Source organism: Chelonoidis abingdonii, chromosome 26 (assembly GCF_003597395.2).
Source record: "Chelonoidis abingdonii isolate Lonesome George chromosome 26, CheloAbing_2.0, whole genome shotgun sequence".
Taxonomy (NCBI): Eukaryota; Metazoa; Chordata; order Testudines; family Testudinidae; genus Chelonoidis; species Chelonoidis abingdonii.
Window position 1 is genome coordinate 1,905,253 of NC_133794.1, and position 25,005 is coordinate 1,930,257.

At 46.8% G+C, this 25,005-nt stretch overlaps 1 pseudogene; it reads left to right on the forward strand.

The window, feature by feature from the left end:
• The first annotated feature begins 14,309 nt into the window (after nt 1-14,309).
• LOC142045980 (uncharacterized) lies at nt 14,310-23,234 on the forward strand (annotated as a pseudogene).
• The last annotated feature ends 1,771 nt before the right edge of the window (nt 23,235-25,005 follow it).

Here is a 25,005-nt window from a genome sequence, read left to right on the forward strand (position 1 = left end):
AACATTTTTTTATGGAAGGGGCCCCTGAAATTGCTTTGCCCCAGGCCCCCTGAATCCTCTGAGTGGCCCTGCAATGCAGTGGGTACCGTGCTTCAGCAGGGCCAAACTGCAGAGGAAGGGTGTAGTGAGACTCCACAGGGCTGGACTGTGAGGGCGAAGGAGTGGAAAGCCACAGGTACAGACTGGAGCCAGGAGGTTGATAAGAATGTGTAAGCGGAAGAATGCATCATAACATCACAGAGAAAGTCCTTAGTTTTTCTTGGCTGCTTTCTAATTCTGCACAGCCGATCAGCTACTGATAAAAAAGAGGGAGTCTGGGCTCCCGAGGTCATCTCTGTGAAGCTTTAACACAACCTTTTGCAGAAGCAGGATTGTTTGCAACACAGAGATCCCTGATTCAGTGCTTTAAACACAGCCAGTACTCACACACCTGTCACTAACTGGCTGACCCCAGGCAAGCACACATGAGCCGCATGACTCCCAAAATGGTGCATAGCCACAGGGGCAGGGGAAATCACTCTTCTTTCACCATGCTGTGCACTGGGCACATGGCTCTTCAGGAGAGCCAGCACTTGGGGGTGGGGAGTGGGACTGATAATTATTCCTGTCCCCACACTTTCCACGGGATGTGATAATTCTGGAAGACATCTCACTGCTGAGGGTCAGCAGGGATCAAAGGGAGGTTCTTCTCCAAGACTGCGGCTTTCGCCCTGGCCCCTATGCAGCTCACCTGTGTGCAATAATAGTCTCCCCACCACCATGATGGCACAGGGGTGCGGGAAAGTTACTGTTAATGAAGCAAGAAACAAAGCAGCTCTGCCAAAGAACCTGTAGCAGTAGATTGCCCAGTATCTCCACTAGAGTTTCCTGGAGATCTCTGAGGGAGATTCCCCTGAAGTGAGGGAGTCAATCTGACTAGGCATGTGGTGAGACACAAGCCTACTTTCTGCAACCCTCCTTCCTGCAACAACTCATTTCAGCGATTCCCAGAATCAAATCCACTTACCAGGGGCTTCCTTTTTTGTTTGTGCTTCACCAACATCCGACAGCTGTGACTGGCTAGCCTCCTCCAGAGTAGGAAAGAGCTCCTGCCTGCATGCATATCTGACCTCCGAGGCATCCTCTGCTTCTGGGTCCCCCTCACCCTCTACATCTTCATCCAAGATTTCCTCCTTCTGGCTCAGTCACTTTCAAATGGGATGCGAGCCAGTGAAGTATCCACAGTGGTCTTTGCAGTGGAGGTGGGGTTGCCACCAAGTATCGCATCCAACTCTTTGTAGAACCAGCAGCTAGTGGGCGCAGCACCGGAACGGCGATTTTCCTCCTGCATCTTGTGGTAGGTGTTCTGGAGCTCCTTCACTTTGACCCTGAACTGCAAATATTCCTGGTCATGGCCCCTTTCTGTCATGCATCATGAAATCTGTCTGTAGGTGTCATAATTCCTATGGCTGGTATGCGGCTGGGACTGGACAGCCGCCTCTCTCCAAATATTGATGAGGACCAGAAGCTCGGCGTTGCTCCAAGCAGGAGATCACCTTGTGCATGGAGCAGGCATAGCCACCTGGAAAGATGTGCTGAGACCACTGCATGCGTCACAAACCAGACAGGAAGGGGACTTTCAAAATTCCAAAGGAATTTACGGGAGGATGACGGTTGGTGACCTGAGGGCAGGGCAGTAGAGTTCAAACCAATGATCAGAGAGGCAAGAACAGGCATTGTGGGACAATTCCCAAAGGCTAATCGCAGCACTGTAATTGACCTGGGTGTCTACGCTGGCACCGCAGTGCTGTACCCCAGCTAACAGAAGCAGTGAAGCTGATGCTAATGGTAGGACCAGTGCGCAGAGCCCACCTGTCCTTCCCTCCTCCTAGGAGCTGAAGGGACAGCTCCGACCAGCCCCGCCACCCTCCCTGCCCCACAGCACCAGCAGCGGTCCTGGGCCATGTACCGCCAACCCCCCAGGACCTGTGACAGCCCTCCCATGCTGTCCCCCCTGGATCCGTGGTGCTCCCCAAGCCGCCTTTCCCACATCACCCATAGCTCCCCCGGGTCACCCTCCCAGAGCACTCATGGTCCCTCAGCCCAGGTGTTAGTTAAGGGTATACAGTACAAGTCATGGACAGGTAATGGGCTGTGTATTTTTGTTTACTGCCCATTACCTGTCCATGACTTTTACTAAAAATACTCGTGACTAAAACATAGCCTTAGTAATAGCATATTATAGGAACAAAGGTTCAATACAACTTCAATTTGTGGGAACCTGTCTCCTGCAGCAGTGCTGAATTCGCCTTACACAGAAGGCTTGCGTCCAAAGTCAGACCCCTAAAGCTGTCCTTTTTATAGCCAACCTATTTACAAGGAAAGAGGTACTGAATGCATCCTCTGAGGCCAGTCTTAACCTACCACCTTTCTACCTTGTTTTTCTGGTACTATACTGTAACCCTGTGATGTTCTGTAGCTCAGGGGAACACTCAGCAGCCCCATGTTCATCCTTATAATATGATTGTGTGGTCTCCAATGCAAAGTTTGTCATGTCGAGTGTCTTCGGAAGGCTCATAATGTACTGAGCATGGTTGTTATGGTAATGTTATAGTAATGTTATTGGTTGTCATTTCATGTATATACTTATGAGGCTGAAAATGTTTCCTCGTGTCTTAAAGCAAGCCTCAGTAAAAAATCTCCAAAAGTGGAGAGGCAGTTCACATCTCATCAGGGCATGTATGGGACAAACCCAGCCCAGCCTCATAGGACACTGACCTAGGCAACAACAATGGATCTGTTGGATTCTGGAGTGAGTCACCCCACTTCCTTTGGTCAGTTTGGGACTGCAATGAGGTAATGTTCACCTGACTCTGAAGGGTAGGGGAGGCAAAGCCAAGAGGGAAGAAAGAACATGATAAAAGGGAGAGTTATTTACCAGGCTCTTCCTCTCTCTTCCACCTACACCTACAGACATTGTGACTAAAGCGCTGGGCAAAGGGGAGAGCTTGGATAAAGGGCAACCAGCCAGCCTGTGGTAAGAAGCATCTAAGTTTGTAAGGGCACTGAAAGTGTTAAGATCAGCTTAGAATGCATTTTGCTTTTATTTCTTTTGACCAAATCTGACTTGCTCTGCTTTGAATTATAACTCTTATAATCATCTTTATAGTTAACAAATCTGTTTGTTTATTCTACCTGAAGCAGTGCGTTTGGTTTGAAGCCTGTGAGAGACTCCCTTTGGCATAACAATCCTGGTACATTTCAATTTCTTTGTAAAATTTACAAACTCATATAAGCTTGCAGCGTCCAGCAGGCATAACTGGACACTGCATGAGGGAGATTCCTAGGGTTGTGTCTGGGACCAGAGATATTGGCTAGTGTTCGGTATTGGCTAGTGCACAATTCAAGGAGCAGCTTGCATGCCAGAGGCTGTGCGTGAACAGCCCAGGAGGGGGGTTCTCACAGTGGATCAGAGTAAGGCTGGCTTCCAGAGTCAAGGACTGGAGGGACCTAGCAGATCACTAGTCTGGATAACAACAGAGGGGAACGTCACAACCCCTTAGCTCTTTGTTCTGGACACTCAAATTCCAGGTACAAAGCACATGGCATCACCTCCTAGGCTTGTCCCAGATATATTGTCCTTATCTTCGGGACATTCCAGTGACAGTAACTCCCTGCCTGTTACTATGGTAGAACACCCACATGTGCTGATCCTGACAGTTTTCCTGGCTAATGCAAGGTGTGATGGGATACTTAGCATAGGTGAATACGACTACAGGAAGACACAGGCCACCATTCCAGGCCATGTTACTGCTAGAAGTGTATATACAAATAATGTTATATGCATTAAGCACATATTATCCATATTAATATCTGTAATGTGAATCATATTTATCGATCATGTGATATATTATATTATCCAGGCATATGTTGGTGAACACTTCAGACATAGATTTAACCCCCACCTAAAAATTCAGCTACTCCTAATGACCCAGATCCAATGACCCCGCCACTCATTACAGCGCCAATAACCCCTTTGAGAGCTGCCAAGCCTGTGTCAGCTTCATGGCAGAGACACATTCTGTGTGGGATTTGCATGATGGGCACAAACGCGGCACATACAGCATTATGTTCTGCCAGCCTGGGAACTTACTGGATGACACTTGAGTGCTCCCTGCTGGCAGAGGGGAGAACAGGGTGATGAGGAGAAATATTTGAGAGAAAATAAAAACTAAATACGTTTTAAAAATGTTATACACAGAAATGAGCAACAGAGAAAGAGAGAGAGAGATGTGTCCTGGCTCCATCTACGGACCAAATTTTGCTTCTTTATCCTACTGTGGTTCTGGTGTAAATCCAATGAAGTCAATTCTTTCATTAAGAACTATTATCACTATAGAAATATTTCAGAACCCCAGCTTTGTGCCCCTACAGAAAGCTGCCTCAACCAGCTACCTGGAAATTCCCCTTGTGTACTGGCTCTATATTACAGTGGGCATTCCCAGAGGTGAGCAGTGAGGCCAACGTACTCCTACACTCTGGCTATTGCCAGCTGCTGGAATGGTCCCTCAGGGCTACGGGCAGTTGAGGATGAATCTGGGAAGGCTTTGGACTGCTCTGCTTCCAGGGACCAGACTGATCCACAGTTATCCCCTGGGATTCAGTAGCTGTGAAAGTGATGGAAAGCCATCTGGGACCCCTCCACACTCTGGTCTCATAGTGAGCCCATCTCAAATGAGCCCATCTCAGTCAGCCCAGGAATCTGGCCCAGTAAATCTAAGGGCATTTCAGTGAGTCTGGAGGGAGTCTCAGTTGGTGCAATGTGAGCATTGGAGGGAGCAGAGGAAATTGCACGTTTTACCAATGTAGCATATGCCTAGGGGTAAACTCTAGCTCAAAGAGACATATGCACGCTTGTTCTGACCCGGCTGGCATGCCAAAAGTAGAAGCGTGGCTGCATTTGGGCAAGTAACAGGAGAAGCTCCCTGCCGCAACTACAGTCCCATCCAAGACCACAGGTACAGACTCAGGGCAGCCAACCCCTCCTCCCCCATGGCAACACTTCTATTTCTAGCTAGATGAGAGCTAGCGTGGCTATGTCTTCTCAAGCTGGAACATTCACCTTCCAGCCCAAGTGCAGACAGATACATGGGCCCCTTTGGAGTCTCCTAACCACACCCGAGTTCAGCCTATGGATTTTGTTCCACTCACCTAATGGATACACGTCTCCTTGGGTTCCCATGGTGGCTCAGACGCTATCAGGGTTGAGTTCTGAGGATTCTGAGCTTTGCAGCCTCCTTATCTTGGAGAAATTAGACAGGAAGCCAAGTCGACTCATGTCCTCTTGCATTATATCATATCAACCAACACTGCTGCACACAGGAAAGCACCGTCTTCTCAGCGTGCCCTGCTCTCCTTCTGCCCTACCACTTCTCCCAGCCCCATAAGCATTTACTTTGCTGAGTACCTATGGAGGAAACTGACCACAGTGCAGAGGGCTAGCACCATTTCACAAAATCAGAGAAATGTGGAATTGAAGGGACCTCAGAAGGTCAAACAATCCATCCCCGTGCACTGAGGCAGGACTTTGTATACCTCGACCATTCCTGGCAGCTGTTTGTCCAACCTGTTCTTAACACCCTCCTAATAATAGGGATTCCACAGACACCCTAGGTCACCTGTTCCTGTGCTGAACCATCCTTAGAGTTAGAAAGTTTTTCTTAATATCTAACCTAAATCTCCCTTGCTGCTAACTAAGCCAATTCCTTCTTGTCCTACCCTTAGTGGACATGGGCACCAATTCATCACAGTCGTCTTTACAACAACCTTTTGAATATTTGCAGATTATTATGACGTCCCCTCTCTGCCGTCTCGTCTCTGGACAAAACACGCCTAATTCTTTCAACCTTTCCTCACAGGTCATGTTTTCTAAACCTCTGATCTTTTCTGTTGGTCTCCTCTGGACCCTGTAAAATTTGTCTTCATCCTTCTTGAAGTGCAGCACCCAAACCTGGACCCGGTTCTCCTGCTCCGAGTAGAGGAGAACAATCACCTCCCATCTCTGACCCACCCCACTCCTGTTAATACAGCCCAGAATGACATTTGCCTTTTTTCAAGAGCATCACACTGCAGACTCACATTCCATTTGTGGTCCATCAGAAACCTCACACCTTTTTCTGAAATGCTTCTGCCAAGCCAGTGAGTCCTCATCCCTCCCCCGTAAGTAAGAACTTCCACCTATCTTTGCACCTTCCTTGTGGTAGTTTCGTCTAGTCCATATTTCCTTAGCTTGAGTAAGAAAATGTCATGTGGGACTGTGTTGAAAGACTTACTAAATTCAAGATACATCACGTCCACTTCTTCCCTACATCGACTAGACCAGGTACCCAATCAAAGAAGGAAATTATGTTTGTTTGGCATAACTTGTTCTTGACAAATACATGTTGGTTATTACTTATCACCTATTACCCTCTAGGTTTTAATAAATTGGTAATTTAATCATTTGTTCTAGTATCTTTTTGGGTATTGAAGTTAGGTTCTCTGGTCTATACTTCCCTAACAGTTTGTCTGAACCCTTTTTTTGGAGTTTACCCTTGTTACAAACCTCACCCATCCTCCATGAGTTCTGGAAGATATCGCTAACGCTTCAGAGATTGCTTCAGCTAGTTTCTTACGTACTCTCGGGTGAATTTCATCAGGCCCTGCAGAGTTGCAGATCTAACTTAGTTAAATATTCTTTACCTGTTAACTTTTCTGTTATTTCCCTATTCTGGCCAGTGTTCCTTCCCTTTTGTTCAAATTAACTGGTGTGAAGTATCTGGTCACAACTAACTTTTTAAATCCTGCATTCAGTAAAACTATAGCTGAGTGGTTTGAGCATTGGCTTGCTAAACCCAGGGTTGTGAGCTCAATCCTTGAAGAGGGCCTTTTGGGGATTGGTCCTGCTTTGAGCAGGGGGTTGGACTAGATGATCTCTTGAGGTCCCTTCCAACCCTAATAATCTATGATTCTAGGTGCCCATACTGAGTGGTTGGTTGCTGACATAATGGTCAGAGATGTCAGTGTCCTGGGGTTGTTAATGAGTCTTACTGTAAGCAGTTATCTAAGGTGGTGCAGCTGTAATGCCGAAGTCACTTTCTGAGGAATAGCTCTTCTTAACAAAAAACAAACAGAAGAACAGATCTTTATCCAGATCACAGTGTGGCTCCCTATGCGTGAGACGGTGATGTCCAAGTCTCAGCTGTGATTATAGCTCTTGGCTGTAGCTGTCGTCTTGGAGACACAGACAGAACATCAGTCCTGTTCCAGGTAGTGCTGTAGTAACAGGGTTAACAGAGGAAGAAGATGAAAGAGGCAGCTAATAACTATCCATGCTTGACGGTGTCAGAGAGTGGGATGTGGGTGTCAAGTCTTGTGGTCAGAGCAGGACCTGGCAGCCAAGAACAGGTTGCCTGGAGACTGGCTCTGCTGCAGGCCCTGATTCCTGACAGATGGTCCTTGTTGATGGTCCCATATGACCATGTCTTCAAAGGAGTGACTCCTCAAAACCTGGGGCTCTCCAGTCCTCCCATCCAGGTGTCTGTGAGCTCAAAGTGAACAGAGGCAAAGAAATACACTCAAGCTCCTCCTCCTATGATCACTCGCATGTGTGGGTCTTACCAGGTCCCCTTTTCTTGTGGCTCCCTCCCAGAGGAACAGCTGTGGTCCAATCAGTGTCACACATATGCTTCTTCCAAATAGATCAACCTTCCACTGAGAAAAAACATGGCACACACATGTGGGTTTTGCCCATATAAAGTCAGTTTCTTTTCTATGAATTCCCCTTTCTCAGGTGTTTCCTGGTGGTTTGTTCTGTCCTGTCTGGATTGTGGTGAACGGGGGGTATGGTTCACCTGCCTTATTTCCTCCTCTGTCTGCTTTAAAACAACACATTCTCAATGGCTGCTAGGTAAGAGATTGAAGTCTAGGACCTCCATGGTAGCATTCTCTGATATGCTTCCAGTTCCATGCTTATGGCCAGTGAGACAGGCCGAACTGCAGGGTCTCAGTGCGTGGATGAGATGATGGTGTAGGGAGGAGGGGGTTAGATTTATTCAGAACTGGAGAACGTTTGGGAAAGGGTGAATCTATACAGGAAGGATAGGCTGCATCTAAACCAAAATGGAACCGGATTGCTTGCACTTAAAATTAAAGAGTTCATGGAACAGTTTTTAAATTAAGGGTTGAGGGAAGCTCATATGTGCCACGGAGCATGTGGTTTGGACAGAAACGTCCCTTAGGGGAGGCTCTATTAATGGAGATTCTCTATGTCCCAGTAAGGAGAGGATGGCAGATGATAGAATACGAGTAGGATCTGATGAGAAACAGTCAAATGAAAACAGTCCCATTCAATTACATCATGTAATGGGAGACGCTAAAAAGTGACAATGCTAGAAGTCTAAATAATAAGATAGGTGAACTAGGGTACATCATATTAAATGAGGTTATAGATATAATTGGCATCACAGAAACTTGGTGGAATGAGCATAATCAATGGGACACAGTAATACCAGGGAACAAAATATATCGGAAGGACAGAACTGGTCATGCTGGTGGGGAAGGGTTGGATGGAAGCGGCACAGGGGTAGAGCAGTGGTGGCATGAGGAAGAGGCGGAGCAGGGGCTGGAGCAACACACAGCTGTGTAGGGCACCAGGAAATTTGGTGCCCCAAATTTCGGAGTGCCCAAGCAGCTGTGTATTTCGCGTATAGGTAGGGATGGCCCTGAGGGTATTCTTTAGCCAACTACATTCCTTATGCAGCTGCAATGTTATCAATTCTTAACAAGCAAAAGGGAAGGGAAAAAGATGGCAACTTCTTTATCAAATGGAGAAATATTTCTTGCCTGTGTCCTTATTCCCTAATGCCATGTCAGTACTCCAGCAGCTTCCCAGGTCTTTACTTAACCCTAACATATCCCAACAGATATGTCCTCTTCTTCTTCTTCTGGGTACAATAAGGGGCTCCACAATCTCATAGGCCTTCCAAGGAGAATCTGATGGGCTGGTAGCTAGTACCCAATCGATCACTACTTCAGACAGCTGCCAACGCCAATGGCAATTTATCATCCCAATCTTTGCCAGTTTCTTGCACTACTTTGTGTAGAGCTCATTTAATCGTTTGATTCATCCTTTCTACTGTCCCTGACGATTGAGGATGATAGGGGATATGTAGTTGTTGATTTATTCCTAAAGCTCTTAATAAACTTTGAATTACTTCTCCTACAAAATGTGGACCATTATTTGAATCAATTGCTTTTGGAGTTCCATATCTACTAAACACTACATCTCACAAGTTTCTGGCAGTGGTCTCTGCAGTATGATTTCTGGTGGGAATCGCCTCCACCCACCCAGAAAAGGAATCTACTATCACTAATATATACTGACCCTCCCTTTGGGTCTTAGGCAATTTATCAATGAAATCAACCTGTATTCTACTCCATGGTCCCACAATTCCTTGGTGCAACAAGGATCCCAAATTCGGTGATCTATTCCCATCTGCTGCACACCTTTGCAGCACCTTTTTAACAAAGTTTTCTATATCCTTTCGTACCTTAGGCCATGTTCCAATTTGTTTTACCTTAACGAGAGTTTTCTCTATTCTGTGATGGGCCATAGAGTGACACAGGTTAATAACCTCTTCTCTTTGAAGTTTGTCAGGCACCCACTTTACCTCTCCTGTTTCTTATTCACCACATATCCACCTTGTGTATTCCAGTTTCCCCATCTTTAACCTCCTCTTTTCTGGCTTGAGCTCTAGTTAACTCCCATAACTCCTAAAGATTCCTTTGCTGCTAATTTAGCTAAAGCATCTGCTTCATCATTCCAATATTTTTCATTCCCTTCTCGTTTTTGATGATCTTTAATATGTCTTACTCTTAATTTTCCTGGGTGTCTTTTCAACCAAGCATAGATAGATTTCCAATCCTCTTTTGGACCAAATTTTTCCCCTCAGCTGTTTCCCAGTGATTCTTTTTCCAAATCCCAATCCAGTATCACAGTCCTTGTACCACAAAATCTGAATCCATATAAACATAAAGACAGTCTGCAACTTTATTTTTCTGCTTAAGCAGAAAAATAGAGCTCTGACTTCTGCTCCCTGAGCTGAAGTCATACCCATAGAACCAGAAATAGTTTCCCCATCAACTTGTACAGCCGCATATCCCGTATATTTCTTAGAGTTCTCGTGGTATGAACTATCATCTGTAAAGCAAACCTCTTTTTCTCTGAGGCTTAACACTTCATCTACTGGGGGTACTTCTTCAACTAACTTTGGTTCAGTTTCTGGAGGTGGGCATTCGTGCTTCTGTCCTTCCATCAGGAGGGAATATGGTAACATCACTGCTGGTTTCTCATAAGTAACATCTCTGCTATTAACATCAAGGGCCATTGGGCCATCCTGGTATTTGATACTCCTTTCCCCTGCAGTTTCTCTGACAAAATATACTTCAGGGGAGAGTGAGTTGTTTGTGTTATAATAGGGGCTGTGCCAGTAGTCAAAGCAAAGCTTTAATGGCCCACACCACAGCTAAACATTCGCTTTCAGAGATTCAAAACTGCTGCTCCTTAGGGGTTAATCTTCTAGCCTTGAATGCTACTGGTATTAACTTCCTGCCAATTTCCTGCATCAATATCACTGCTAGACTTTGTTAGGTTGCTGCCAACTTACTCACAAATGGCTTGCTTATCTCTGGGAATTTCAATGCTGGAGTTAGCATCAAGGCTTGTTTTAAATTACAGACGAGGCCGGCTTTAGGCCAATTCCACCAATTCCCCTGAATCGGGCCCCGCACCTAAGAGGGCCCCGCGCCCAGTGGCAGAGCCGCTGGAGGGTGGGGCAAGTGGTCGAGAATCCCTTCCCTGGCTAGAGGCTCTTTTTTAATTTTCACTCACCCAGCAGTGCTCTGGGTCTTTGCCAGTGGGTCCTTCACGCGCTCCGGGTCTTCAGCAGCACTTCAGCGGCAGGTCTTTCAGTGCCACCGAGGATCGGGAGCAAGTGAAGGACCTGCCACTGAAGACTAGGAGTGCTGCCTGGTGAGTACAAGCCCCACGTGTTTTTTTAAGTGTTTTTTTTTTTCAGTCATCCCTGCCGGGGCCCCGTCAAAACTGTTCGAATCGGGCCCCGCACTTCCTAAAGCCGGCCCTGATTACAGAAACCATTTTCTTGTTCAGGGCCCCACTCCCATCTGACTTTCTTTTTCAGTAAATGTCAGAAGTGTCCAGTTAGAGTGGTAAAATTCCAGATGTGGTTCCTTAAATAGTTAAACCCTCCTAACATCACCCTCAATGCATGAGAATCCTCTGGCCTTGGTAAATTCATTAATAATTTCACCTTTTGTTGATCTACCTGAATTCCTTGTTCCTCTAGAGTCACCCCCAAATAATTCACTCTCCTCTGCACTAGTTGGGCTTTCTCTTTATTAGCCTTGAAACCTGTTTCCTGGATGAGTCTCAACACATTTCTAGTCTGCTCAGTCACCTCCTCTTCAGTGTCCCCCCACACTAATATGTTATCTACATAGGAGGTGACATTCTCTCAATCCTCTCTGGATAATTGATCCAGCATTTGCACCACATGTTGGTATGCAATAGCTGGAGTGCGGTGTAGGTGATGGGGAATTCTTTTAAATAAGTACTGCTGTCCCTTAAAAGTAAACGCAAAGCAGGCCAAAAAATCTTTGAAACGTATCGAGTCGAATCCCAATTTATATTGACAATATTTACACCTGCCCCACTATCCAAGAGGGCATCTGTGGGTCCATTATCTCCCACAATGACAGTTGTCCTAGGCCTCCCGTTTGAATCCCATCTTCATCTAGTTACCATCTCCCGCTCCTGAAGACCCATTTCCAGTGGGAGGAACTTGTCGTCAGGACTTCCCTATAGACCAGGGCTCTCTGAACCCTCAGCTTGCATAGCTGCAACCTTTTTCTGCTCCTTAAACATCTCTTCTTCCATTCTTTGCATTTCTTTGATAAGTTCATCAGTACGTTTCCCATCCCACTTATCCATATCTACTCACCTCAATTTCAAATACCTCCAAAAGATATTCCGAATCACATCTACTCCTTTCTGGGGCTCATTTTGATTATTCCATCCTCTGTCTCTTTGGGGTGGCGTGTTTTGTCCTCTACCACTCCTCTTCTTCTCTCATGACATCCTGATCTATAAGCACTCTCATCTGAATATGTTATTGCTTCAACAAAAGGTACTCTGGGTTTCAATCCTTCTATCTGGCTTCCTCTTTTCTTCATTTGTTGGCATACTATCCAGTGCTCCAATGCATCCTTAAAAGTTAACCTCTCATCCTGGGCTGCTTGGTTCACCAAATTAGTGCTTCTGGCTGCCTGTCCAAAGTATTTTTCTCTTGATCTACTGCCTGTCTAATGTCTCCAGTGGTAGCTGCCCTGATTAACCTATAAAATTCACTCATATTTAAATTCTCTGTTCCTCCTAATTCTGCCCATTGTACTAGCCAAGTAGCTAAATTTTTCATATTCAATGGGCCTAATGATTTTACCATCAACTATAAAACTGATGAACTCACAGGCATTATTAGTGTCTGTTCTGACTCTATCTCCCTCACTGCATCCTTAATGGTTGATCTCCGTTCTATCACTGCTACACACTTTTCTGGCTTAGGCTTTCCCGGCCAGTTTCTTATTTCTTCCCTCAACTTACTATAAAGCCCCTCTCCAGGTTGGTCAAATTCCCTTTTCTCTTAACCCCCTCGCGGATCCTTTCCCTACCAAATATCACTGGAATCCAAATCCCTCTCTTTTTTTGACACACAGCCGCAACTTGCAGCTCCTGTATTTTCACTTCCTTTTTCAATGCTCCTATAGTTTTCTGGTACCAACTGTGAGAAACGCTTGTGAGCTCCTCTTCCTTTCCATTGTCAAATATCAGAATAACTGTTTCATTCCTATCACTTGATGATCTAATTTATCTTTGTCTGCTTTAATCTCTTCCCAATCCATTATGCTTCTCTCCAGTTCCCTATTTTGTTTCCCCATTTGTTCTGAGTTTGCATTATCTGTGCCTGCCTCACTTCCCGCTCCAAATTTTCCTGGCAAGTTTTAAAATTCTCTTGTAATGTTTGTAACTCTGCACGTATTCCCCCCTTCCATGCAATTGCCTTTCTACCACTTGCCACAACGGCCATACTACGGCCATTTGCTTTTTACTGGCATTCGGCTTTTACATTTGTACATCTTTCTCAAACCTGTTTTCTTAGGTATCAAATGTTACATCTGTTTCCATTGCAACTTCAACCCAAGTGCATGTCTCAAATGCAATAATCTCCTTCTCAAACAGAGAAGGGGCTTTAACTTTAGTCCACTGGGTTTCCTCTTCCACCCCTTTATTTATCTTCTTAAACTGTATTTTAAACATTATTACACTAACACCACATGGTGTCTCCCCTCATGTTTTCCCCCCCTCACAAATCTGTTACAAATTTCACAAATAAGGAGTCACCCTTATTAGTCTTAAATATGGACTCCCCCAACACTGTAAGATCTCATCTTGAAATCTAGCACTACTTAATAAATCCCCCTGCTCCGCATTCTCCACCATTTGTTAGACCCGCAATAGAGGTCTCCCTACAGGATGGGGAGCAAGCAGATACTGGACACAGTGTTGGTATATAATACTCTAAATACTCTTTATTGATAACAAAACAGACCTTACTCACTCCACATTCACACTCAAAAATTACTATACCAGAGTGCAAAGGTGAGAATGGTCCCAATTACCAATCTAGGTTTCTTCCATCAGAATAAGATCATAAGATGCGGGGAGCCGGCAAAGCCACACCCATATCCACACTGGACTCTGGATCAATAAACAACTCTGACTTGCAGAAACCATAAGCATCCGTTTATGGTCCATTCAGTCGCGTCATGGGTTCTTTGCCTTTGTTTACTAGCCTTCTAGCCACACAATTCCAAAGAGATAATCCTGGGCGGGCTGCCATGACCCAAGGCATGCCATTTCCCGAAATTCTTATACAATTTTATATCGGTCCCGCTGGTGTTATTTCCTTGTCTGATGATTTTATGTATTTTTCTTGGAAGATAAGATTGTTTTTGCACAAAGAGTTCTAATAGTCCTTGAACTTAAGTCTATGCTTTGGATGCATCATTCATACCAGGACTCAATGATATATATCCCAACAACTCTATGATTCTGCACTGACATGGAGAGGAAATAATTGGGCCAAGGTCCCTGACTTGACAATTATGACAATGGGAAGTGTGACCACAGGCGTCTGTTCCCCCGGAAAAGCATGATGACGGATCCTATCCATATAAACGGCACCGACGAGAGGAGCAGAACAGAGACATCCACAGCCATGCGTCTGGACTGCTCCTACCACAAATGGGACAACTCGGAGCAGTGCGCCTGGGAGAGGCGGTAAAGGTGAGCTGGCCTGAGGAAGGCTGGGCTTGTGATTCAGGAGCTGCCCTGGGAGTCAAGAGGCTTGGGTCCGATTCCTGGCTTTGCTAATTTGAGGTTGGCCTGTGCCAACAACCAGGATAGTCTCTCTCTCTCTCATCCCTGGGTCACTCGAGTGCTTTCATGTTACTATTGCAGGGACAAAACTGGTCTTGTGAGCCTGCCCATATCTTCCCACTAGAGCCTGAGAGGATTCTCACGTTCCCTTTCAGTCAAGGGCTTCTCAATCTGGGCGTCACACTCACCCTGCCCTCCCCATATTGCCAAAAGAGACAGTGATTCCCAACATGGAAAATGGAACACAGGGAAGTCTGTGAACTACCTCATGGTATTTACCCTACGATGAATCCCTCCCTTCCTCTTGTCCAGTCATCATCTCTTCTAGGGAACCATGTTCAGTGCCTGGAGTCTCTCCCCAGAGGGAATGTTAGGAGGGGTGATCCTGCATTGAGAGATTTAACCAGTGTTGCTCCCCACAGCTCTTTGCCTCTTCAGCTCCACCCAAGGGAAGGCCAATGCGATCCTGTATGTCCTGCTGGTGATTTGCATTGCAGTGGCCACAACTCTGATCATGGTGAACATTGAGAAATGTAAGTCTCCTGTTCGTTTCTACCTTGGCCTCAGATCTCACCTGCCCCTCTCGAAGTTGGTCAGATTCCCTTTTCTCTTAACCCTCTTGCAGATCCTCTCCTTACCAAATATCACTGGAATCCAAATCCAAATCCCAATCTCCAGACACATTTTACACCCTTGTGTAGCACATCTTGGGGCCACTGGCAGCTCAGTGTAACATAGAGCAGCCCCAACGCAGCTCTACATTGTACTGAGGACCAAGCTAATGTCCAGAATAATGAATCCCTGTGTTGAGCACAGTGTGCCTGTAGTGGAGGATCACAGCTAGCATGAGGGAATGGCCATCAGAAGTCTTGGGTGGTAACTGGGAGGAAAGTGCATTTTATAGCAGCACGGCGTCCCCACAGATATGGGTTTCCCCTCCCAACAAATTTTACTCTGCCATCAAAACTGTCATGTCTATAATGTCTCGGGGTCTTGCCAAAACCCAGCTGGATCGAGATATGATAAGAAGAGATTCCGAGAGAAATCTATCCGATTGCCATGACAATCTAGGTGAGAAGATAAAGGAAATATTTCAATTCCTCGTTGGACTTGGCCGATCTTTTTTGGCCTTACTCCTCAAAGGATGGGAGAATCAGGCTGGTGGAAGCTGATGTAGCTCCTTGGACTTCAGTGGAGCTGAGCAGACAGACATCAGCTGGAGATCTGACCACAGCTCAATCAGGACTGCAGATTATTATGCGGAATGGGACAACCACAGGAAGCAGAAGAAGCTCATAGAAGTTGTTGGATAACATTGTCCTGCTCCTAGGATCACTGCTTGTTCAGTGAGATTTTGTTCTGACTAAGACACGTTTCTACCAGTGTCTCATTGGCTGAGAGAGTTATCCTGCTGGGGAAGCCTTGGCATAGATGGAATTCGTCTGTCCCAGGAGTAGGCATTTGCCTGGGGCTCCCACAGACAGCCACTGCTTGGGTGAGTGGGAACGAAGACCTGTGTCCTTCAGGATGGACCCGAGCTCAAATGAAGTAAGGAAGCAGCAATCTGGATGGGGGAGAAGTGTGGTGGTGGGTCTCCAACCATCCAGCAGGTGGTCCATGCCAACCCACCTATAGTTGGAACCATTCTACAGGGGCAAGGCCAATGGGAACCACCATGGTGGGTGTCCCTGATGCCCCTGGATTACCTCAGTGCAGTCCTGGGTCTGACATTTCTACCACAGTCCCCCTGTGCGGGTCATTGATTTCCTAATTTTCCTCTGGGACACTAAATACTGTAACAAGCCTGCACTCATCTGGACAGGATGGGTGTCACTGTGCAGCATGCCCTGGGCACTGAGAACATCATAGTAACAGTGGGTTAGTGCTCAGACCCTGCCACTCCAAAAAGGGTCTGAGCCCCAGCTGAGTAGAGGTTGGCTGCTGTTGTGGCTAAGGCATGGGCTGGAACTCACAAGATCTGGCTTCAGTTCCCAGTTTTGCCACTGACTCCCTGTGTGGCCTTGAAAGAGTCATTTCATTCCTTTGTGCCTCAGTTTCACTATCTGTGAAATGGGTAACATTTCTTGTCTATTTGTATTATAACTGTCTTTAGCTCTGTGTCTATGCAGTGCCCAGACCAAGGGTACCCAATCTCCGTTTGGGTTTGTGCAGCACCTGGCACAAAGGGGCCCTAATCTCAGGAGAGGCTTGTAGGCAACACTGTAATATAACTCATTAATAGCTATAAGTGAAACCCATTTACATCCTTGCAAACGACTGTGCATGTTCCATAAATTTCACACACTCCTGGATGAATGGTCCTTATCCAGCACTCCTTAGAGGTGGAGCTTGTGGGTGGGGCAGCATGAGGTCTTGTGTTCTTATTTAAAATGGAAACTGTAGTGAGGCGGCCTGGCTCCCAGCTGCCCTGGAGAGGGATGAGTCCCTCCGGATGCCAAAGTGGGCGGAGCCACTGGAGCTTGCGCCCGTCCCCCAGAGGTAAAAGCGCAGGACAGGGAGTACAAAAGCCCAACCCCAGGGCTCAGAAGCTCCCTGGCCGCTGGAGAAGCCAGACGCTGGTGGCCTAGCTCCCGCTGAGGAGACTCCTGCAGCCTGTGGCCGACCCGAGGGCTGGCCATACCAATCAAGGCCGGATGCCGACCAGACCCCGGAGAAGCTGTTAAGCCTACGTGTGATAGCTGCCACGCCTACCGCTCGCCAAGTACCCTGAGGAGCCCAGAGTCCTCGATGCCGTGGAGGACGCCAACCAGGCGCAGGTTGTGCTAGAAGGGGAGGCAGGAAGTAGCCCGGGGGGCAGCCAACCCTAGCCTGGCTGCGGCACACCCAGAGCCAAAGTCAGTGTGTTGCGGCCGGGATCCCCACTGACACAGCAGCAGGTCGCCTGGGATGCAGACGAGTAGGCGGGCCTGCATCCCCTCTGCCACCTCATGCATGGGTGGCATTCTCCCCCTCGCCCCGACGCTCAAGACCAGGAGTCTGGGCCTGGTCCTGAACTATTTACTCAGCCTCTGCCTGAGGGCCTGAGCCCTTGACTGTTTCCTCCCCCACCAGGCTAATTCCCTGACACCTCGCACCAAAATAGTGAGGCGGCCTGTCTCCCAGCCTCGCTGGAGAGGGGCGACTCCCAACCAAACACTCATCTCCCTTTTAGAGTTCAAGATGTCTAGAATTCAATGTATTTAACAGTCGACTTCTTAATAAAAGCAGCAGAGAATCCTGTGGCACCTTTTAGACTAACAGACGTTTTGGATCATGAGCTTTTGTGGGTGAATACCCACTTTGTCAGATGAATGACATTCATCTGATGAAGTGGGTATTCACCCACAAATGCTCATGATCCAAAACGTCTGTTAGTCTAAAAGGTGCCACAGGATTCTCTGCTGCTTTTACAGATTCAGACTAACACGGCTACCACTCTGATACTTGACTTCTTAATAGTATGTTCTCTTGATGTTTCTCAGCAGTTCTATTGTACTGCCAACCCCAGCATTCAAAAATCATGAGTGAAGCCCATGAGACTGGCTTAAAAATAATGAATTTTTTAGAACTACAATAAATGTTGGCTTGATTTATTTCTGTTTTAGTTTCTGAGCCTTTAGGGTCACGCTTGCGTCATGTTATTAAGCTGTTCTTCTCTACCACGAGGGTAGAAATTAATTTTTTTTAATGAAAATTGAGATTCTCTCCTAACTGCATAAATACAGGCACTGGGACTTGAAGAAACAGATGAAATAAAATTGTGAGTGTTGCACATGGGTGGGGTCTCTCCCTTCAATGTACCCCTCTACAGAAGTTGATTTCTGCCCCAGTTGTTTGCAGTGTCCAAGGAGCTGGCTGAGGTTAGGCCGGAGATCAAGGAGATGCCAGCTGATCATGTGAAAGACCAATCACATCTCCAGGACGCCATAGGTAAGAAATATCCTTTTCCTTCCAACATCTGATCAGTGCTTCTTCCTTGTAGAGGACTCCTGGGTCTGATCTTTCCCTGTGAAGGGCAAACTGAAATGGAAGGAGAGAAGGAGGATGACAAAGGGGGAGTGTGATGATGGAGCAGGGAGCCCCACATGGATAATCCTATTTTAGTTTGGGATCAGCTGCATCCTGCTCCCATGGGCCTCCTCAGATTGTATCCTGAGCCCAGTTTATGATGCAGCAGAACTTTGGATCTCAGACTCATCCAGCAAAGGCACTTCTGCATGTGTAACCTATTTTGGTGAGCACATGTGACAGGTCCCCTTCTGTGCTGATCTAGGAGATGATTGGGTACTTTTGTCTCAAGTGTAGTAGCTCCTGCTTTTAGCTCCAGAGGACCCCAGTTCAATCCCCAAGTTGTTAACTACTTTAGCAGCTGTCAAACAACTCTACACACCTGATTATTTTGTGGGATGATACGTGCTCAGAGCAGTCATTTTCAAACGGTAGTCCATAGACCCATGGGGGTCTGCAAGCTATGCTTAAGATTTCAGTAGGGGTCCACACCTCTATTGAAAAGCTCAGGGGTCTGCAGATGAAAACAGGTTGAAAATCACCAGCTTTGTCTTTAAGGACTTTGCTGCATTGTGGTCTCAGTACCCTGTAGGTATGTGGAAGTGGTGGGGTGCTCTGGTTCGCTCAGCGCTGCTGAGATTTCACAGCTCCCATGGCCTTCAGAAGGAATTTGGGAATGCTCAGCCTTTCTGGTATCAGGCCCATCCAGTGCTAACATGAACTGGATTCCAATCTTGGTTATACTGGTGTCAGTGCCATGACTATGGATTTAGACCTCTGTAGAAAAGCCCTGTGATGCAGAAGTGGAGTATGGGCTACATGATTGTGAGCCTACTGAGGTAAATATTCCCTCACTAAATACAACAGTTAGCTTGAAGGAAAAATCAGCCCAGGAGAGCAGAGGTGCTTAGATAATACGTCGACTCCAGTATCAGAGCATAGATAAGTCGAAGGCTGTGAATGGAGACGAAGAGTGTGTTTGCGGATAGACGGACACATAGAAATTTCCCGCTGCTGTGAAGGAAGGTCTGAGCCAGGCCAGAAATATCAACCTGTTGATTGCAGTGGCATTTTTCTACCCACCTGCCCTGACAGATATAAGGAACCTAATGCACAACACATCGAAGGGGCTGGCTGAGGTGAGAAGGGACCATGACAGACTCCAGGATGTCTTGAGCATAGTGCAGGAGGAGTTACGGGACATCACAGGTAAGAAGGCACCGGATAGGGCTCTAAACCAGTGACAGCATTTACTGCAAATGCTCAGTCAGTGAAAGCCAAGAGGGAACAGGGCATTTGACTGTCATGTTCCCAATAAGCCTATGACCTGTGCAGCTCCCCCTGCACTGAAACTGACCACATCTCCCCAGCTGGGGGTCCTAAGAGGCTGTCGAGCCAGCACAGATGTCTCCTATACCACCCTCCTGTCTGGCCCCGATTTTCTCATTGATTCTATGCCTTGGGCACCAGAGTCCGTGTAGAGCCAGCCAGAGACTAAGGGAACCATAACCCATTCCCCAATACCTGTCCTCCACCCAATAAAAATGGACAGAGCTAGTAATCTTGGCCCTAATTGGCTAAATACATAATCATCGAATATCAGGGTTGGAAGGGACCTCAGGAGGCATATAGTCCAACCCCCTGCTCAAAGCAGACCCAATCCCCAGACAGTTTTTTACGCCAGTTCACTAAATGCCCCCCTTAAGGATTGAGCTGATATCCCTGGGTTTAAGCAAGTCAATGCTCAAGCCACTGAACTATACCTTCCCTAATGAAGCCTAACATGGGATGGACACAATAGTGTATGGCAGAAGCCACCAGATGGTGCTGTTGAACATCAGTTTGCAAGTTCTCTTTCCAAGCATATCAGCAGTATTCAGCCTTTGAAGACATACTAAGTTCACAGGCTGTGATGTTTTTGTGGGGGAGCTGTTGCAACTAGCAAAGGAGTTTGCTCCCTGCCTGACACTCTCTAACTAGGTTCAGTTCTTGGGGGAGAGTTTGATCCAGGAAACTGGGCATCAGCATCTGGACTGAGATCACAGGCTGTCCTGTGTTTTGTTTATAGGCACCTCTTTTCAAGGACTAGCACCCAGAATGAAAATCAACAAATTATACTAGGAAAATATTAAATCACTGATTTATTTTTCAATGGGAAACTGATTTATCAGCCCCTGCCATCTGCTACCACATGTCAAAGGGATGACAGTCCCTTGTAACTTATAAAACTACCCCACAGAGCATGAATATCAAAGTATGAATATTTACAACAAACTATTTGGCAAGCTTTTCAGCAGGGTGCGGGGAAATTTCTTCTTGAAATTCATAAATAAGTCCCAATACTGAATAAATTCTAGAATTTCTTTAACTCCTGGTGAGCAGTTAAAACTGCATTTTGACCCTCTAATGCAGGATTGTCCCATAATTTGACTTCTCACAAAATTCACCTGCATGAAATGTCCAACTTTTTGAGAAAAGTTACTACTTCTTTTGAACATCAGCTAAATCCTGGCCAGACACTAAGCAGTCCTGTATTGATCAAAGGTCTGGCCTGATTATCGTAAACACCGAAGAGGAACAGGTAAGCCATCTATGCAGATTCCTATTCTGGATCATGCAGAATGGAAGGAATTAAGCACAAGGGGCCAGATTCTGTGCTGTTCCACCAGGGTGAATCTCGAGTTACCCTAGATTTACCCCAGCGTACCTAAGATCAGAGTCTGACCCAAGTTCTCCAGGAATTTAGAAATATTTTTGGATGTAGCTTGCTGTTCAAGGTGGATTGAGGGGAATTGGATACTTACAGTCATTTAAAAATGTTGAGGGAGCTTTGAAAACAGAAATCTCAGTGTCAGATGTGGATGGTTTGATGTGAATCAAAATTTAGTGTGTGTGTATAGGGGGGAGGACAGTTATAATCCTGTGCGAATCCAAATCATAGAGTCACATGGGGACCTAAAAAAACAGATTTGATTGCTACTGACCTGGACAGGATTTCAGCTGCTGACCCTGAGGTAAAATGATTTTCACAGCAGCTCACTACGAAAGGCCTTTTGATATTCCTCATCAAGACTTTGCAGAAGGAATCCTGCCCTAAGGGAGAATCCACCTTAAGTTTTAAATTGAGCCTGGTGCCTGCTGGGAACAGGATGTTGGGAGACTAGTTGGTGCTGGGAGGATGCCCATGTAGTGTAGAGTTGGGCAAGGTACTGGTGTGAATCTGGAGTCACCAGAACCTAAATCTGACTCACAAGCAGCACAGCTCATCGTGCATCGATTTCACTATCCCGTCAGGGTGGGGTCAGGCTCTACAGCTACAGACTCTGCTGCCCACAAACACAAGCCTCATGAAACCCCCTCACCTTCTGCTTGGGATCATGATTGTCTCCTTCACCTGTTTTCCCACATAGATGTTTTTGTCAAACCACATCACTGAGCCTCATAGTACTTGCTGGGCCGCAGAAACTCAGTGAAGGAAGGGGAGTGGCACTGGCTGGACAGCAGCCCCTTGTCTGTCAGGCAAGTTCCTCTATGTTCAAACTCCTTGGAGAGAAAACTGTCCCTTACACTCAGGTGTTTCTGCTTTATCTCCTGTCCTGATAAAGAGCCAGATGGATCATTGGATAGAGCCAATGCAACTGATATTAGAGGCATCTCTGATCCCCTTTAATGACTAAACCCGATAAAGAAGTTTGAGTCTGCTACTGCCTCCATGCTGATGTCATCCAGGGTCAGCACAGAGCAGGGACTGGAGCTGGGATGTTCCTGGGGAGCAGAAAGCTGCTTTGCCATGGAGTATTCTGAATGTCATGCTAAGGAAACGTGTTGGGGAGAACAGCAACATGGCTCAGGGGACAGTGCCATGAACAAGGAGACAGCACTCCTGGGTTCTAGTCCCAGCCCCATCAGTGTGCTCTGCTGGCCGACTGTGAGGCACGTCTCTTTCTGCCTATGCCTCACTTTCCTCACGTGTAAAATGAACTGAAAACTGATGTCATCCAAGCTGAGAACAGCTCTGGCTTGAGCAGTGGCTGGGCCAGTTTTCCCCTATTCAGCGGCTAGCACCGACCTCCAGGCATCACTTAAAGGAATGAGTAGGCAGATCAGTCCTAGGAGCTGGCTCATTTCACACCACCTGCACGGAGGTGGTTTTGGAAACAGAGATGCTGTATGCATGTGGACTCTGTTCTGTTGCTAAGACCCACAGTCACACTGGGAATTGACCGAGAGATGATTTTCAGCAGGGGCAGCCTGTGGAAGCCAGGAGCAAGTGGAGCATTTGCAGGGCTGCTGGGATACACAGCATTCAGCAGCAGGAGTTGCTCTAGGAGCAAAGTCATCTAAATCATGTTTCTGGAGTGCAGGCACAGTCAAGTATAGGTGTCTTTGTTCCCCACCTGCCTTCTGTGCTGTGATGAGCAGCCACCCATCCTCTGCCTTCTTCCATGCATCTTCCTCTTACCCACTGACTGCACCACCTGGCCTGCCAATCCCTGCTGTTTGGATGGTGACATTTAAAGGCAGCTAGAGCTGTATGAAGCAGCTGGCATCCACCAGAGTCCTTCCATCCAAAGTTATTGCTACCCCACCTCCTTTGTACTGGGGTCCGGGGCAGGGTCGTTTCCCTCAGGGCTCTAGCATTATATGTGGCTCCCGCCCTTCCCCCAAGAAGAAGCAATTCCTCACCTGGTAGATCTCACTGCCAGGCTGTGCTTCCTGACACTGGGCCAGAGTCTGATCTCAGGTGAACTGCTGTAAATGCAGAGGCTGTACTGGCTTCAGGGGAGTTACCCCAAACTGACATTGATGTCAGTGGGATCAGCATCAGGGCCATTCACCCTCAAATGTAATTTTCTTAATTTCATCCCATTGCTCCTGGCTGTGTCTCTGCTGACAGGAAGGATGATCTCATGTGTAAGGCACAGGACTGGCACCTGGGTTCAGTTCCAGCTCTGCCACTGACTCCTTCACCTGTCTGGGCCTCAGTTTCCTTCTCTTTAAAATGGAGATAATAACCCTTCCTGTGTCTCTCTAGTCTATTGAGCCTGTGAGCTCTGTGGGGCAGGGACTGTCACATTGTGTGTCAGCACCGCAGCCGGCACAATGGGGCTGGGATCTCAGCTGGGGCCGATAGCTGCTCCTATAAGTGCTCCCAAATCACCTACCTGCATCTTCAGGGGGCTACTCTGCCGATAGATGCACACACTCATCTCCCATTGAAGGCAGTGGAGTTGCTTGTGGGTTTCCAAGAAGAGAGTTTGGTTCTTTGTGTGTGATTACGCAGCATTTTTTCATACTCATTACAGATAAGTGGACAAGGTGACGGTCATCCTGCTCCCTACTGTTATCTGATGGTCTGTAGCAGACACCAACTAATACCAATTAATACCCGAGCTTGTGTTTTACCTGTTAGGACATTGAATTCTTGTGGATCAGTGACTTGGAAACAGGTAATGGAATTTTTGACATAGAGTGCAACTTCCCCTCTGCTCTTGCCCCCTTGATCCTTCCCAAGAAGGTTAGAACCATTGATTTTAACAATCATGGGAATTATCCCACAAGGTTTCAGTTATAGCAACTAGATCCAATTTATGCTAATAAATGAGCCATTCCAATTCCTTGTTTGTTAACTAGGCTCCTAGCATTGGTATAAAGGCAATTCAGGAATTCCTTCTCTTCGTGTCCTTTGGTTCCATGATTAATTTTGTTCTCAACCCCTTGCTTTTGTGCTGTCCTCATGTCTTCCCTCTTTTTACCCTCCCCTTTTGCTATTGGTTTAGCCCTTTAAAGGGGCACTAACCGCTTGAGCGCCAGGATGTGGTAGCACTCTCCTTTTTCTTGCTCTTGATGCCCCTTGCAGGCTGCTGACCAATCCAGTGTGGAGATTACCTGGACATCTCCCAACTATCTCCCCCAAATTCCAAGTTTAAAGCTCTCTTAATCAGTTGTGCCAGCCTCCATCCTAGAAGTCTATTTCCCTCCCTACTCAGGTGAAGTCCATCCCGAGAGAACAGTCCTCTGTCCATGAATGCCTCCCTGTGGCCATACACCCTAAATCCCTCCTTATAGCACCACTGCCTGAGCCATCTGTTGATCATCATAATCTTGTCACACCTTTGTTGCCTTTCTCTAGGAACAGGCAGAATCTCACTGAAGATCACCTGAGCCTAGATTTCCTTAAGCGTCTTCCCCAGCCTGGTGGAATCTCCCTTGATACGTTCCAGCGAGAATCTAGCCGTATCATTTGTTCCCATATGAAGGACAAACAGTGGATTCTTTCCCATTAGGATCCTCTTCAGTTTCAGGTCCACCTCCCGTATCTTAGCACCCAGCACACCCTTCTGTTCTCTGGATCAGCTCTGGTTACAGGCCTATCTATTCTTCTCAGTAAGGAGTCCCCAATCATGTAGACCTGCCTTTTCCTGGTGATGGTGTGATTCTCCGGTCTATCCCCTGTTCCCTCT